Source organism: Lissotriton vulgaris, chromosome 3_1, assembly GCF_964263255.1.
Source record: "Lissotriton vulgaris chromosome 3_1, aLisVul1.2, whole genome shotgun sequence".
Lineage (NCBI taxonomy): Eukaryota > Metazoa > Chordata > Amphibia > Caudata > Salamandridae > Lissotriton > Lissotriton vulgaris.
Window position 1 is genome coordinate 179,522,828 of NC_141689.1, and position 16,543 is coordinate 179,539,370.

The following is a 16,543-nucleotide window of genomic DNA, read 5'->3' on the forward strand; positions in this document are numbered from 1 at the left end:
AAAGTGCAGTAACAAGGAGTGCAGGGCTGCAGCCTTCACATTCTAACCGTCGCTGAACTGTGCCCGCAGTGCACCCATGTGCCCCGCCCAGCCAGATGTTTCTCAGTGAAGAAGATGAAGTGGGCAGGAGCCCAGTGCAAACACAAGCATGTGCTAGGCTCTGCCTGATTGCGTGAGTGCACACTGCATCAACCACTTCCGGTGCCTACGCACACAAAGCATCCCCAGTCACTGCATGCAAGCCTGACTGGGGGGATCAGCTCGCGCTCGCTGCAGCTCTTGGTTTTGCATGAAGAGAGACGTCAGCTGATTAGCTAAGTGCCTCTGCAAAAGAGCTTAGGCTGCAGGAGTTTTTAATTAAATGTATTTGCGTGCTGATGGAAGGCCCACTGCAAATGCCTTCAAAACAGGGGCAGATCCCAGGCGTCTGTAGGGCATGTGCATAGCGCTAAGATTTACATGCCCATTACAGTTCCTGCTTTTACAAGCGTTTGACAGAATGGGTCACGTGAGCGGTGCCTAACCCTACACCAAGAATACACGTGCAAGGGACAGAGGCTGCTTTCGGAAAACGTTTAAGATTAACGTCAAGCTATGTCCCTTGTCCTTGCCTTGTGCGTTTGATTATTTACTTTGCAAACTAACGCAGGTTTAATTTCATGTGTGAAATGGCAGCGGGTATTTGCCTGCGTTTTTACAGAGGACTTGCAGGTTGCGAAGGATTGCATGCATTGTTTGCTCTGTAAATGACAGGTGTTGCTGTGATTTGCGGCGTTGCTGTTCTGTTTAGATTTCTGTATACATCAGGAAAGTACAACTGTTCAAAGTGCTAAATTCACTTACCAGCAGTTGCGTGCATGCAAAATGCATTTGCTAAGGAAACGTGCAAAATAATGTATTTTTTTGGCTCAACCCTCGTCCCTGTTAATACATGGCATTAATGTGCCGGGGACAGATTTGCAGGAATTAGCGTTGAATATGCATTCTAAAAGTCTCTGGCTGCTGAGCACTTTCCAAGGGAGTTGTAACTTCTAGGAGTTTAATTAATGTCTTTTTATGGGCTTAACTTCTCAACTTGAGTCCACCCGCACCGTGCAGGGTAGTAAAAAAAGGGAAAGAAAGGGAGGAAACTACACGGATGGAAGAGGGAATGTTTTTGCGCGAGAATGGTGAAACAAAATGTTGAAGTGAAAGGAGGTTGAGTAGTGCCATTATGCCCTTTTGCAGGACGATATGTTAACTCTTGATCGATCACAGCAGGAATTAGCGATGAGACAGAGGCTCCGTTCAGAGAGTATTTTGGGGTGGGGGGGAGAACACAGTGTTAATGTCAGAATCATTGAAAAGCGAATCATTGATTAGCATGTGCAATATACATGGGCATTCAATTTAATGCAGTAGCATTCATGACGTTAGAAATGTTAATGGTAATATTGGTTATTTTGTTTGTTATTCCAGTAACCCCTGAAGAAGGGCCTTGGCCCGAAATGCATTGGGTTCATTAACACTGCCTGAGACGAAATTGCTTTTTTCGTGTTTTATGCAAGAGGTTCGGATGGCCCAGCTTAAATGTGGAAAATGGCAAATTGGCAAATCCACTCCAAATGTGGGGAGAAAATGTTGTAAAGCAATCGGATAAAAAATTTGATAAAATTGGTTTAAAATTTGATTATACTGGAGTACATGGAATAATTAGCAAAAGAGGATAATGGCCTACACTGGCTAGTTTGGCTGTGCGTTTGGTTGGGGTGTTAACTCACCCCACATGCGAACAAGTATCTTACCCAGGTGTCTGTTGGGCATGGCAGCCCCAAACTGCATGCATTCAGATCTAACTATAGATACTTTTGAAAAAACAGGATGAACTAAAATAGGTGTGCATCCCTACCTTTGATGAATTCTTGCCTCCTATTTACGCCACCCTATGCCACCCAGAGTAAAAAAAAAATCAATGAGTGTTGCGTCAGAACACCCACTGCAACACCCATTGCCCACCCCTTTCACGTTAAGTATGGCTTGAAAGGGTGACTTATCTACAAGGCAGTGTTAAGCCACTGCAAGTGGCTTAACGCCTCCTTGTAAATAAGGCGAAGCCCCTATTGCCACAGGAACACTGTTAAAAGTGTCGTTCCTGTGGCGATAGGGGCTTGTAAATATGCCCTCATGTTTCATGCCAGTAAACTGACTCAGCAAACTGACTCAGCAGACCATCACCTTGTAGTTTTGTGCCTTTTTGACAAAGATGATGGGGAAAAATTGAACACTCTCACAACGTGCCTGGAGGGAGAGTAAATATGACCCAGCTGAGCGAGTGGACTTTGTTTCTACTCCAACAGAGCAACAGTATGCTTGGTGACTGCTGTAAAAGCAATATTCTGGCCTGTTTTACCAAACACCAGGTCTAACATCTTTGTCTGTTGACAGAATATTCACCAGGGCTAGTGTTGCACTCAAGATCAAGAATTCAAAGTGGTCAGAGTCCATGAGGGACTGCATTTAACGTTTCTACCAAGATACTGGCTATGGCAGTCACTAAACAGTCCTGTAGACCTAGAAGTAAGAGTCACTCCTCTGCTCAAATCAAGGACTACTGACTAATTTTTTTGTGGGTAAAGGTTAATTCTAAAAGGTGACTAAGATGGCTGCATACCCAATCCCTGAAGCTAATCAACTCATTGAACAGATGAGCCATCAGTACCATTACCTTCACAAAGAGGCTCAATCAGTTACTCCTTGCGTGAAGAGCAATGGCGAGGTCTATACTCGGAAAACCCAAGGAGGAAGAAAACGTTGACTTGCGAATTTGATTTGAAGATGGATAGTGCAACTTTCCAGGGGTTGGTGATATGCGTAGGTATATTGAGGAGTTAATAATCTTCTGATAGAACCAGTGTATGGACAATGCTGCTCGTGGAACGTTCTTTAGTCAGGAGCCAATATATCTTTGATTCCATAAATCTGAATACTGTTTTCTTGTAAGTCTCCTTTGGTAGAGTGTTGGTTATAGGAGCTTTAGAAGTGAATTTTTTGTTTTAGAAGTTAGAATGAGTGGTCATCTGCAGGTCCTCACTAGCTACCCCATGCTGATTACTAGAGCCCCCTTCCTCCATGAGCCTTCTCACTCTGGTCAGCGGATAGGGCTTCTCTTGCCCTAATCAGTCCTTGACAGCCTGCAAGGCTCTTTTAGCTGTTTGTTGCATTTGTCTGTTGTCACCACATTATTCCCATTTCCTGCCACCCACTTCCTACAAATCTGCTTCCCGCCGCCCGCCTGCCACCTCCCCAGCGCCCCTCTCAGGACTTACTCAATGGAGGCCGCAGCACAACCCCAATGAGCAAGTCCTCACCAGCTCCCTCTAGCTGATTACTAGCGCCCCCTTCCTCTGTGGGACCCCTCATTCCAAACGGCTTGTAGGGCTGCTCCTGCCCTAATTGGTCCTTGGCAGCCTGCTTGGCATTCCAGCGCCAGGCTGTTTTAGCTGTTTGCTGCATTTTTCCGTGCCATTACCGTTTCCCACCACCCAGTTCCCGCTACCTGCCTCCCCTGCACTCCTCCCAGGACCTACTTAATGGAGGCCACGGCGCGGCAGTGCCACCAGTGCACCAAAGGCAAGCCCATCTGTGGCCATCTACACACGCCCGCACCTGGACTGTGCCCAGCGCCAGGCACCCTGGCCGCCCGGGCAGCCTCAAGTACTCCACTGCCGATCTCCGAGCCCTGGACCCCAGTTTAATGTTTAATGTTTAATGCTTATATAACACTTGAATGCCGAAGCCTCTTGGCGCTGGGGTGTGAGGGCAGAGGATATGATTATTTGACAAAGCCTATGTGGCTGTAAAGAGCCGGGTTTTCAGACTCTTCCTGAAGAGCTGGAGATTAGGTTGAAGCCTCATAGACAGAGGCAGTTTGTTCCAAAGCTTGGCCGCACAGTGTGTTATAGCTCGCCCCCCCCCATCTAGCCCGTCATATCTTCGTGTTTCAATGAGACCTTGACTAGTCGATCTAAGAATGCGCGAAGGAACATAAGGTGTGAAAAGTTTTTGAAGGTCATCTGCACTGCCCCCATTAATTGCCTTATGTACCAGAGTTAGAGATTTAAATTCTATACACTGTTTAATGGGCAGCCAGTGAAGTGATCTGATTCTAGCTGAGGTTGTCTGTCCTCTGTGTAACCCCAGAAAAAGTCTGGCTGCCGCATTTTGTAGGGACTGCAATTTCTGCAATTGGAATTTGTCAATTCCTAAAAACAGTGCATTGTAATAGTCCAATTTTGATTAAAAAAAAGAGCAACTATCACTGTTTTTTGAAGCTCTTGGGGAATAAAAGGGAAAATGTTCCTCAATGTTTTTCAGAGGAAAAAAACATGACGAAATAAGGCTATTCACCTGAGCACCAAAGTTTAATTTATTATCAAAGATAATCCCTACATTTCTGACCTTCTCCACTGGGCGTGGGCACTCTCCGGCCTCCGACGGCCACCAGGACCGGTTCCAAAGGGGCTGGCCTGGCCCAAACTCCATCACCTCTGTCTTATCTGTATTAATTTTCAGATAACTCTGACACATCCAAGCCATAATCTCGGTGAGACAAGCATGGAACCTGGCTGCTGTGGTCTCTGGCTGATTAGTGATGGAGATGATAAGTTGAGAGTCATCAATGTACGAGACCAGAGCAAACCCATGTCTCCTAACTAGATTGGCCAACGGGGTGACATACAGATTAATTAAGGTCGGAGATAGGGCAGACCCCTGTGGCACTCCAGAGGGGAGATGAAAACTGTCTGACTTCATGCCGTCCCAAAACAGCTTCTGCTCCCTTGCCTCCAAAAAGGAGGACAGTAGGGACAGGGCGGCCTCCCGACACCTATGTCCCTCAGCCGCTGCACCAGAACAGTGTGATTTACGGTGTCAAAAGCCGCTGATAGGTCAAGGAGCATGAGGACCGCCTTTCCCCGATCATCCACTACCCTGCGGATCTCTTCAGCTGCAACGATTAACGCAGACTCACTAGAGTGATGTGGGCGAAAGCCGTGTTGGGAGGTGTCCAACAAGTTATTTCCATCGAGATAGTTTGTTTGCACTCTATTGAGTTATTTCTCTAGAACTTTAGCAGCGATTGGGAGACCAGCAATAGGGCGATAGCTCTTAGGATTGCCGGGGTCTAAGCTTGGTTTCTTTAAAAGAGGTGTAATAGATGCCATTTTCCAGGTTGTAGGATAGCAAACGGAGGGTAAGACTTGGTTCAAGATAGGGGGGAGATTTTCTCAGATCTTATGTGCTGCTTGATGCATGATGAAAGGGGGACAGGGATCAGTGGATGCACAAGATTTAATGGCGATTAAAAGTTTTTGAACCTCTCCATTGTTCATTGGCGGAAAGCAGGTCAGTTTGCATTGTGGAGCGATTACTCGCACTATCATGTCCTGAGGTCTAGGAGAGCTTGGAAAATTGTTATACATTTCTTGCACCATCTCTTGAAAGTAACCCGCCAATTTATTACATACATTTTTATCTGGCTTGAAAGCACTGTCTTGCTGAGGTTTAGCCAGCAGATTAACAGATTTGAACAATTCCCTAGTGGAATTGCCCGCCTCCCTTATTTTTGCTGTGAAAAACTGTTTTTTTGTGGCAATGATTGGTTCTTTGTATAGCAGAATAGTGTGATTGTAGGTCAGTTTCTTTTGGTTATCATAGTTTTGCCTCCAGAGGCGCTCCACTCTTCTACAATTGATTTTTAAACTTTTAAGTTCTGGAGTATACCATGGTGATAATGTTTTGACTCTTTTTGCCGTCACTAATTTCTTGGGTGTAACTTTATCAGCTGCTGATAATAGCCAGTCGTTAAGCTGCCGAGCTGCCTTGTTGTTATCAGAGTCTAGAATCGTGGGGAAAAGGTCAAGTGCTGACTCAAAGTTGCCGTCTTTAATTTTATCCCATCGCCTAATTGATACCTTAGAAGCTTTGGCTTGTGCTCTGGGTTGTATCTGGGTGATTTTGAGGTTACAATATATAGCCTTATGGTCTGTCCATGGCAAAGCTAGTAGGTTGGAGAAAGCGATGTCAGGATCACTGGTGAAAATCCCATCCAAAGTGTGACCTGCTTGGTGGGTGGGTCCGGTTACCAGTTGTTTGAGGTTGAAAGCCTCAAGATTGTCTATCAAGCTAGTAGTATCTGTATTGTTGTTAGCTTCTAAGTAATAGTTAAAATCTCCTAGAATGGTGAGGGAAAGAGAGTCAGTGTACGCTTCCAGGAGTGTCAAAAGGGCTCGGGAAAAAGCCACTCTGGTGCCCGGTGGGCGATAGATCAGTATCCCTTGGAAGATCTGAAGGTTATCTAGTTTAATACGAAAATGCAGTGCTTCTGCCGGGAGGGCAGAAATCGTCTCCAGCTGTACTTTGAGATGATCACGATAAATAATAGCTATCCCTCCCTCTTTGCCAGTCACTCTGTCTTGTGAAAAGTACGCATAGCCCTCTGGAATAGCAGTGTTCCAGTCAGGCACCGAGGTGATGTCTGTCCATGTTTCAGTTAAAAAAACTAAGTCTGGTAAGGAGAGTTGGATGAGGTCTTCCAACTCATATTTGTGTTTAACTACAGAGCGGACATTAACCAGCAGGCATCTAGCATATTCTGTTGCTGTTGCCTTGTGGTTGCTGATTTTCTGCTGCGTATGCCTCCGTAAACTTTCTCTTGTTTTGCTTCCACTGTTACTATCATTGTTGGGCTCTTTTTCCTCCCACCCTTTCCCTGATTTGCGTGTAAGCATGGGGCCCGGCACAGGTTTAGTAGAGAGTCTAAAGATGCAGTTAGTGCATTGAGGCTCTGTTATGGTATCGTGTTGTGGAAACATATTATGGGGAACACATGTGTTTACTCCCAAATCAAGCAAAGTTTGCCTACCATATATACCTGGTCCGATTTGGCCAGGGGTTCTGGCGCTGGTCGCGCTCTGGGCACTGAAGGGTGCCTACCCTACACCAAGAATACACGTGCAAGGGACAGGGGCTGCTTTCGAAAAACGTTTAAGATTAACGTTAAGCTATGTCCCCTTGGCCTTGCCTTGTGCGTTTGATTATTTACTTTGCAAAATAACGCAGGTTTAATTTCATGTGTAAAATGGCAGCGGGTATTTGCCTGAGTTTTTACAGAGGATTTGCAGGTTGCGAAGGATTGCATGCATTGTTTGCTCTGTAAATGACAGGTGTTGCTGTGATTTGCGGCGTTGCTGTTCTGTTTAGATTTCTGTATACATCAGGAAAGTACACCTTTTCTAAGTGCTAAATTCACTTACCAGCAGTTGCGTGCATGCAAAATGCATTTGCTAAGGAAACGTGCAAAATAATGTATATTTTGCCTCAACCCTCGTCCCTCTTAATACATGGCTTTAATGTACCAGGGACAGATTTTGCTAGAATTTGCGTTGAATATGCATTCTAAAAGTCCCTGGCTGCTGAGCGCTTTCCAGTGGAGGTGTAATTTATAGGAGTTTAATTAATGTTTTTTTATGTGATTAACTTCTCAACTTGAATCCACCCGCACCTTGCAGCGAATATTGTTGGAAATGGGTTTCAAACGCAGACTGTGTTTTCATGCAATGGGGTTATGATATATTGCCATCTGGTTTACGTAACTGTAACGTTTAGCTGCCTAGAAGGTTCAGCAGTGTTGGAATGCAGCCATCATGTTCGGAGTTTTGGTTAAATGCATGCATGCCAATATACCTGATTCAGACGGGAGATTCCCGTTTTTGTTAAAAGCCAGAAATAGTTTTAGATTAGCTGTTTCCAGCTTGAAATTCCCTCTGCTTCAATAGAAATCAACGGGGAAAATCCATTCCCTGATTTTATTTTCAACTAGCAGCCCGTCCCGACGTTGTGCGGGTATGAATTGCTGCCGGCCAGTAGTATATTGTTTTGTAGGAATTCGTTTTGATAGCATTTCTTATCTATGACAGGCCTGTGAAACGCTCCGATTCACAGTGCACTGCTGATGCAATTAAGAGTGCACGTTCAGTAGTGTGTGAACTCGAGTTTCCCTACTTTATTTTTCCTTGCAATATTATATAGCGCAAACTCGACAACATGGCATGAGCGCAATTTACATTACAGAAGAACACATTCATTTGTGGTAGGCACGGGGAGAGAAAGCGATTTGCCTGAAATCACATGATGTTGAGCTGATGCCGAGATTCGAACGTAGCTCCCCAGGTCTAAAGTTCGCAATTCTAGAACTTGTGGCGGGAGGTGTGTCTAAAAGTGTATGTCGGTGCTTGCCATCAATGAGAGAGACCTGTGCATTTTCCAAATGGGTGGTGAAAAAATATGTTGCTGGAGATGTGGGCCGCCGTGCCACCAATGTACTTACTGGGGGAGGGTAAACACCCATTATTCTGCAACTTTCTTTCCGCATACCATCACTCCGCATACTTTCATTACGAAAGTACCATGACTCCGCAATGCCATTATAACGCATGGCGTTACATTTTAAATGCTTTTACCACGCAGATGAAAAATTCGTTGTAAATGCATGAATGGCAAAAGCAAGTTTTTTTTTAATGTTTGGATAAGGTAAGTATGGGTATAGGGGTATATGTTTTGGGGTACTGAGGTATATGTTTTGTGGTGTTTGGGTATTTTAAGGGTTCAGATATCGTTTTTGGTTATGGGGTACAGGGGTCGTTTTAGGGTTTAGGGATAGGTATAGGTTTTGGGGTACAGGGGTATTTTTATGGTTCAGAGCTAGGTTTGGGTTTGGGGTATAGGGGTATTTTTACGGTTCAGGGGTAGGTTTGGGTTTTGGAGTACAGGGGTATTTTAAGGATTCAGGGCTAGGTTTGGGTTTTGGGGTACAGGGGTATTTTTAGGGTTCGGGGCTAGGTTTGGGTTTTGGGGTAGAGGGGTATTTTAGGGTTCAGGGGTAGGTTTGGGTTTTGGGGTACAGGGCTAGGTTTGGGTTTAGGGGTACAGGGGTAGGTTTGGGTTTTGGGGTACAGGGGTATTTTAGGGTTCAGGGGTAGGTTTGGGTTTTGGGGTACTGTGGTATTTTTAGGGTTCAGGGTAGGTTTGGGTTTTGAGGTACAGGGGTATTTATTGGGTTCAGGCCTAGGTTTGGGTTTGGGGTATTTTTAGGGTCCAGGGGTAGGTTTGGGTTTTGGGGTACATGGGTATTTTTAGGGTTCAGGGGTAGGTTTGGGTTTTGGGGTACAGGGGTATTTATTGGGTTATTATAATTATTATTATGTTTCTTATATAGCGCCAGAATCGACCCCCGAAGGGGTATCCCCGCGCTTGCCTTGGGAACCCATCCTGGCTTTTCCCTGTGAGATAGCCCCTACAGGGCATCCCCAAGGTGAAAGCCAGGCATCCCGCCGCGGGGGGCCGTTGTGGAGATTAAGCAAGCTTAATGCCCAGAGTTGCAGAGTGTGAACCCATGATTAGGTCAGGCACGAAGCGAGAATTATCGAGTCCATGGACATTTGAGCTCAAGACCCTGCCGCGTCGGGAATTGAACCCTGGTCCCGGGTCTGACCTCTGCTTCAGGGTCTGCCTGCTCTAACCGGTGAGCCACACTTCTCCACTAGGGCTAGGTTTGGGGAAAAGGGGTATTTTTAGGGTTTGGGGATAGGTTTGGGTTTTGGGGTACAGGGTATATTTATAGGGTTAAGATGGGTTAGTGTTTAAGGGTGTTGGGGTATTTTAAGGGGTAAGGGTGGGTTATGATTATGGGATGCAGGGGTATTTAAAGGTAGCAGGGTGCAATTAGCACACAATATGAGACATGGCATGAAGGGTGGAACGTACCACACGCCCCCAGCATTTGTCACGCCCCCAGCACACGCCCACAGCACAACGCAGACGCCCACAAGGGACGACTTTGCTGGAACGGTTCTTTTACCTTTTAAATGTATATGGTGGGCGTCTGCATAGCCTATGTCCTTCTGCTGCAACTGCCCTTTCCAATTCTGTATTGGGTGTTGTGATTGGTGCTGTGGTTCCTGAGATTACCCGCCTCAAAGGTTTGGGCTCTCTCTTTATGATATTAGTATAGATATCTCCCTCTTTCCTGTGCTAAGTTTTGGCCTGCATGTAAAATGGATCAAGCAAAAGTTGCATACTTTGAAAGAGATGCAGGCAAACTGCAAACATGGAGGGTGTTCTCAGGCATTTGATAAAATACCTTTGCCTTGTGCTTTGACAGCTTTGCCCATGTTTCCATTTGCCTACCTCTCTACACACCCTGTGCCTCCTTGCCCTTGCTTCTTATGCCCCCGTGAATCCCTGCCAGGGCCTCCCTGGATGTGTACAGAAAAATACAGACAGAAAACATTATTTTTTTTCTGTATATATTTATTTTTAAAAACCTAAAACATAAAATGTGTCTTCTATTCCATGATTCCCCATGGTGTCATTCTAGACTTCCAGTCCGGTGGGCCCCCAAATACAGTGGTACATACACCTTCAAGGAACGTAGATGTGGAGTTAGGAATAGTAAATCTATCCTTCTCTATATGCACCTACCTTTTGATAGTTTGTCCTTGATATCATCGGGTTATCATTGCCACTCCCCGGGGGGGGAGGGGGTGAGTGGCGATGATAACCCGCTCTAGCCTCCAGTTTCAGTCTCTTTCCTATTCTCCAATTCGTGGAGTAGATTTCCTAGTTGCCCGCTCAGTAAATCTCCGGGCTCCCCTTACTATAGCCCTCTTCTACCGCCCTCCGCAGTACATGTCTTCCTTTGTTCCTGCTTTGCAGGAACTTCTGGCTACGCTCGTCGTCAATAATTCCTCTGTGCTCCTTCTGGGGGACTTTAATTATTGGCCGGGCGACCCCAGGGGAGACTCCTCTTCTAAGGATTTTTCTGCTACCCTTCAGTCCCTTAATTTTTCCCCACACATTCACTCCCCCACTCATATCCTCGGTCATGTTTTGGACCAAATTTGGTCTGCCAATTGTCCCATTCTTCCCCCTACCGTCCTTCCTTGCACTTGGTCTGATCATTCACTGATCTCTTTCTCCATTGAGCTTGGAATGCAAGAGAAGCCCCCTCTACCTAAAAACGTCATGGCCCGAAACTGGAACCGGGCGGACCTTGACTCTCTGTGTGCTTCCCTTGCTTCCTCGGGCCCTGACCTATGCAACCTCCCCATTGACCATCAAATGGACGCCGTGAATCACTGGCTGTCTTCTTCCTGCGATCTAGTCGCTCCCCTTAGGAAAGTTAAGACCTGCCGCCCCCATGACGCCCAAAAATGGTTTTCGGACGAGCTAAAAATCCTCAAATTGGACCTTAGACGTTCTGAACGCCTTTGGAGGCGTAAATACTGTCCAGTTTTGCGAGCTAAATACAAAATGCTTTTGGCGAGCTATAAAAAAGCCATTCTGCGAGCCAAAACCATCTACTTCTCGGAGAGAATATCCCTCTCAGCTAATAAGCCTAAGGAGATTTTCTCTATAGTTCGCAGCCTAGTTGCATCTGACAGAGCCAACTCAAACATTATTCCTTCCCAAGACCTCTGCCTTTCTCTTAATGACTTCTTCCTGGAGAAGATTGCCAAGATCAAATCTAATATTCCTTCAGTCTCTCCGTCTCCCCCTCCTCCTGCCCCCTCTTTGTCCTCTCTTCCTCTTAATCAGTTTCCCCCCATCTCCCTGGACGTTTTCTTGGCTCTACTCCAGAAAGTGAAGTCCGGTTCCCCAGCCGACTGTGCGCCAGCTCGCATTCTGAAAGTACTCTTCACCCATTGCCCTGATCTTCCTCTCTCTCTTCGTAATACCTCTATCTCCTCTGGTTCAGTCCCCAATCATTTCAAATCTGCTATAGTTCGTCCTATTTTAAAAAAACCTGGCCTAGACCCTTCCCTCCCCTCTAACTTTAGGCCTATTTCCCTTCTTCCCTACCTCGGAAAGATCCTGGAGAGCTATATCACTTCTTGTCTCTCTTCTTACATCGAGGACAACCACCTCCTGGCCTCCCACCAAGCGGGCTTTCGACCGACTCACTCCACCGAGTCAGTTGTTCTGTCCGTCTTAGACGAGCTAAAGAGTAAGGCAGATTCTAACTTGCCCCAAGCCTTGGTGCTTCTCGATCTGTCCGCTGCGTTCGACATGGTCGACCATTCCATCCTTCTCGACCGTGTCTGCGCAGCGGGCGTTCGGGGCACTGCCCTCTCTTGGCTCGCCTCCTTTCTTAAAGACCGGACTCAGGCAGTACATCTTTCTTGCTACTCCGCTCCCACCCGCTTGGTCCCCTGTGGAGTTCCCCAAGGCTCCTCCCTGTCCCCTCTCCTTTTCAACCTTTATATCCGTCCCCTTATTCTTTCCCTTCTCGATATGGGGGTCGCCGTGTATAACTACGCGGATGACCTCCAGCTTGTTTTTGATCTTTCTTCTCCCTTGCACTCCCTACCCAAATTCCACTCCACTTTGGTCTTTATTTCAGACTGGATGAATCGGAATCAACTGAAGCTCAATCTGGATAAGACGGAGTTGGTCCTGACTGGCCCTTCCTCTTCCCCTTGGTCGACCGTCTTTTGGCCTTCCATCTCTGGCCCCCCTCCTTTGCCAGCGACCTCGGCAAAGACCCTGGGCATTAAAGTCAGCCGGGACCTCTCTATGCATGCCCAGATCAGCTCGGTTGTTTCTTCCTGTTTTCTTTCTCTCCGAATCATCCAAAAAGTGTCCCGTTTCTTTTCCTCTGACGCCCTTAAGCTTATTATCCTGGCAATGATTCTTTCCCGTCTCGATTACGGGAACAGCCTGTATGTGGGCATTCAAGCATACGAACTTCGCCGCCTACAGGCTGTTCAGAACCAGGCCGCCCGCCTTATCCTCCACCTCCCAAAGTCTTCCCACATTACCCCCATTCTGAAAGCACTTCACTGGCTCCCCATCTCTCAGAGATCCCTCTTTAAGATGGGCTGTCTGGTCTTTATGGCTCGGGCCCGCATTGGCCAAGCCTTTATTAACTCTCTCATCACTCCCTATACCCCTAATCGTTCCCTCCGTTCCTCTAATCAGTTCCTTTCCAATGTACCTCGGTTTCGTAGATCCAAAACTGGAGGCACCAGATTCTCTGTTTTGGGTCCCTCTTTCTGGAACAGTCTCCCTCTGTCGATCAGATCAATCACCATTTACTCCCAATTCCGTAAGGCCCTAAAAACCCATTTGTTTTCTATTGCATATTCCTGCTAAATAGCTTTTGGCTTCTCCCATCTCCCTCAGCTCTTACCTCTAGAGCCAGGAAGCCGCTTGGTCTCAGTGCGCTTTATTAAGAACCTTTTTCATTTCATTTCATATTCTTGTCCCAAGATGTTGGAGTTGATATTCAGTGGTACAATCTGTTAAAAGCAAAACGACAATCATAAACATTACCTGCGCCATCTTGTCTGGTGGAAGTTCCTATGTGCACATAAGCTGCAGTCATTCTGACCGACCGCAGCCATTTTGTATTCTGTTGGTCACCTTTGTTTCACCCCGCTCTTACTAGCATCCCTCTGACCAACCTGGTATGTGAGCTGGGGGCTATAAACTCTATTGCCACGACGAACATCAACACCACTTGCTGCCACAAACTCGTTTTTCCTCTCATCTCTGTTTACAGGCAAACCCTTGGACATTCTTACACAAACAGGTTCCAAATACCAAACAGACTCTTGCAAACTTGGTTTATTGCACTGCAAACAGCAAGACTTGTTTTTTTGAACAATGGGACCTGTTTTTATCAACAGAACAGACTCTTAGATCTGGCCGGTCTCACATGTTTTAGACCCTGAAGCAAGGTCCAGCTGCAAGATAAAATTGTCTGTTTGGCCTGGGTGGGTTGATGAAACAATGTTGGGCTTGTGTGACAACCTGCCCGGGACGGGGAATCCAAGCTCGTGTAACCATGTTGATGAAAAAAAATGCATTGTGTCAACCCTGTATAAAAGGAAGAGCCAAAGGTGTTGCCGGCAGAACACCTCCCTCAGACATCCTGGTGTCTGCAGTTGAGGTAGTCTCCTCATGAGAAATAAACATTTTTCTTGTCTTCCAGTTTCCAGTGCTTGCCTTCTTATTTTGGTAACAAACCCAAGGTGAATTAGAGGCGGAACCCTGCGCCGGGCAGCATTGGAGTCTTAGAAGACTCGCTGCCTTTCACAAATCTTCCAGTCCAATAGATGTGTAGATTGACAGCATACAGTGTTAACAATGATGAAATCTTCTTATATTACTTTGTGTGTACTTCTTTTTACTATAACGATAGTATTCTCATATGATTGTATTATATTATATGTGGCAACTGATAGTGCTAAAACTCGACATGTACCTAAGTACAAGTGCACGTTTATTGGTTAAATGAGGAATACAATAGGTAGAACTTCATTAGTTTGTGAACCACAAAATAAATGTGGATTTAATACTAATGATGTGCAAGGACAGCTCCTTCGTAATGGTGGAAGAGCGTCACTCCACTCGTCAGAGTCACTGACAGAAAAATAAAATGATAATAAAACAACATCATTTAATTTTTTTGGGACTGGTTAAGGCATGTAGGGCGGGGCAAGGCTGGGAGGAGTGGTGGGCATTTAGAAGTGCGCATGTAAGTTTGGCCGCCTGTCTCAAGCCGGCCAAACAGACAGGCAAATTTCTATTTCTCTGGCACAGAGAAAAGCCGCCGGCTCCCAGGGACTGTCCGAGTGACAGACCAGGCCATTCAGACCAATCCTTGAACTGCTCTAATGGCATGAGAGCAGCGTCTGGATTGTGTAAGCAGCCTGCTTTCCCAGAGACTGCTGTGAGAGCACAGAGGCAGGCATCGGCAGGCATCGCTGGCATCTGCAGAGAAAGGAAAGGGACGTTTTTTCAGAATTATTATTTTCCCCTTCCCATCCCTGTCTCTCACCCCCATTCCATTCTCCGTCCCCCATTTTTGTTTTACGGCAGCCACCAATGATGATGTGGGCAAAATATTAATATGGCTAAATACAGATGTAAATGTCCAAAACATAAATACCATAACATGCGGGAGCCTAAATATATAATTTCTCTTCTCCCTCTGCCTCCCAAGCATTGCCCAGTGGTTGGGACATGTACCTTCTGCCCCTGTACTACACTGGATGTGCCTCCCTACCACTTCAGTACTGTTCACCTCCCAAGCTGATTATAGCATCCTTGCACCTCCATGCCTGTCTGACCTGCCCACCTTGTATCACACAACCTCTTGCACTGTGCCTCCCTGCCTTCTACCTGTGCCCCATGTGCCTCCTTGCCTCTCGGCCCAGTTGCCCCTTGTGCATCCCTGTACCTGCCCAATCCCTCTCCCTCCGGTGAGTCTGTACCTTTGTCCCTTTCCCCATCACTTTGCATGTGTGCGTGTTCTTTCCCCACTAGACTGCTTGTCTATGGCCCGCCACTGCCTACTTGAACATAGCAATGCTCCAGCCATGGTAGAACTGACATTACTTGTCACAAACTGAAGCAAGTGTCATTTTTTGTTCTCATGTGTGTGTGAAGCTCTCACTGCACCTTCCAAAGTGTTATCCTATAGGTTCTGTGTCTGAAGCCTACTCTCGCTTTCCATACACATCTAGAGATAGAGCTGCAGCGGCGTGTCCTGCCTGTGCCTAAGTCTATGTTGTGCCTGGTTTGTTTATGAGTGAAGCTCTTACTAACTGCACCCCATAACCAACTTTGAAGAAACGTTCTCCCTCTCCAAAAAACAAAAGAATTGTCTTTGCTAATGCTTGTTTTTATGTGGATAGGGTGTTTGAGTACAGCGTCTTTTTATGTTTCTAAAAATTTCCGATAATAAACCTTACTTACTGCCATTACCGAACACTCCCATAGGATGCTAACGACCAAGGAGAATGGACTATCCCTCACTCGGAATGGAGAAATCACCCAGGAAACAAGGGCAGAGCACCCTATAACCGGGCATGGTGTCCACCCAGACTGACGAGGAGGAGGACAATGGCGGGACTGCGAAGGAGATCGACCAGACGCGACCAACGTTAACGGACATCATGCAGGCCATCACAGCATCACGTGAAGTATTAGAAGCAAAGATGGATTCCATTAGCTCCGACCTAAGCCTACTCAAAGATGATCATCATCGCCTGGTGGAAAGGGTGATGAACACTGAAATAGAGTGACAATATCCGACATTCCCTTAGAGTTCATTGAGTTGCGACAGTGCCTATCTACTATGGAAAACAAAGTACGGACATTGGACATGAGAGCGAAGGACAGTGAAAGTAGATCCCGCAGGAATAATGTATGCATCATTGGGGTCCCGTAACACGCAGAGGGGAACAATATGGTGCAGTTCCTGGAGACTTGGCTGCAGACGGGAGTGGACTCAGAGGGTCTCTCCCCATTTTACGCACTGGAAAGGGGGCGTAGGATTCCAGCGCGGCCTCTTAAGCCGAGTGCTCGCGCACACCCGATTGTGGCTCAACTGCTCCACTTCAGAGATCGGGACCACATCCTGACACTAGCCCGCCAGAAAAACAATCTACAGATTGGAAATAGAAAATCATGGTGTTCCCTAACTTCACTAGAGAGG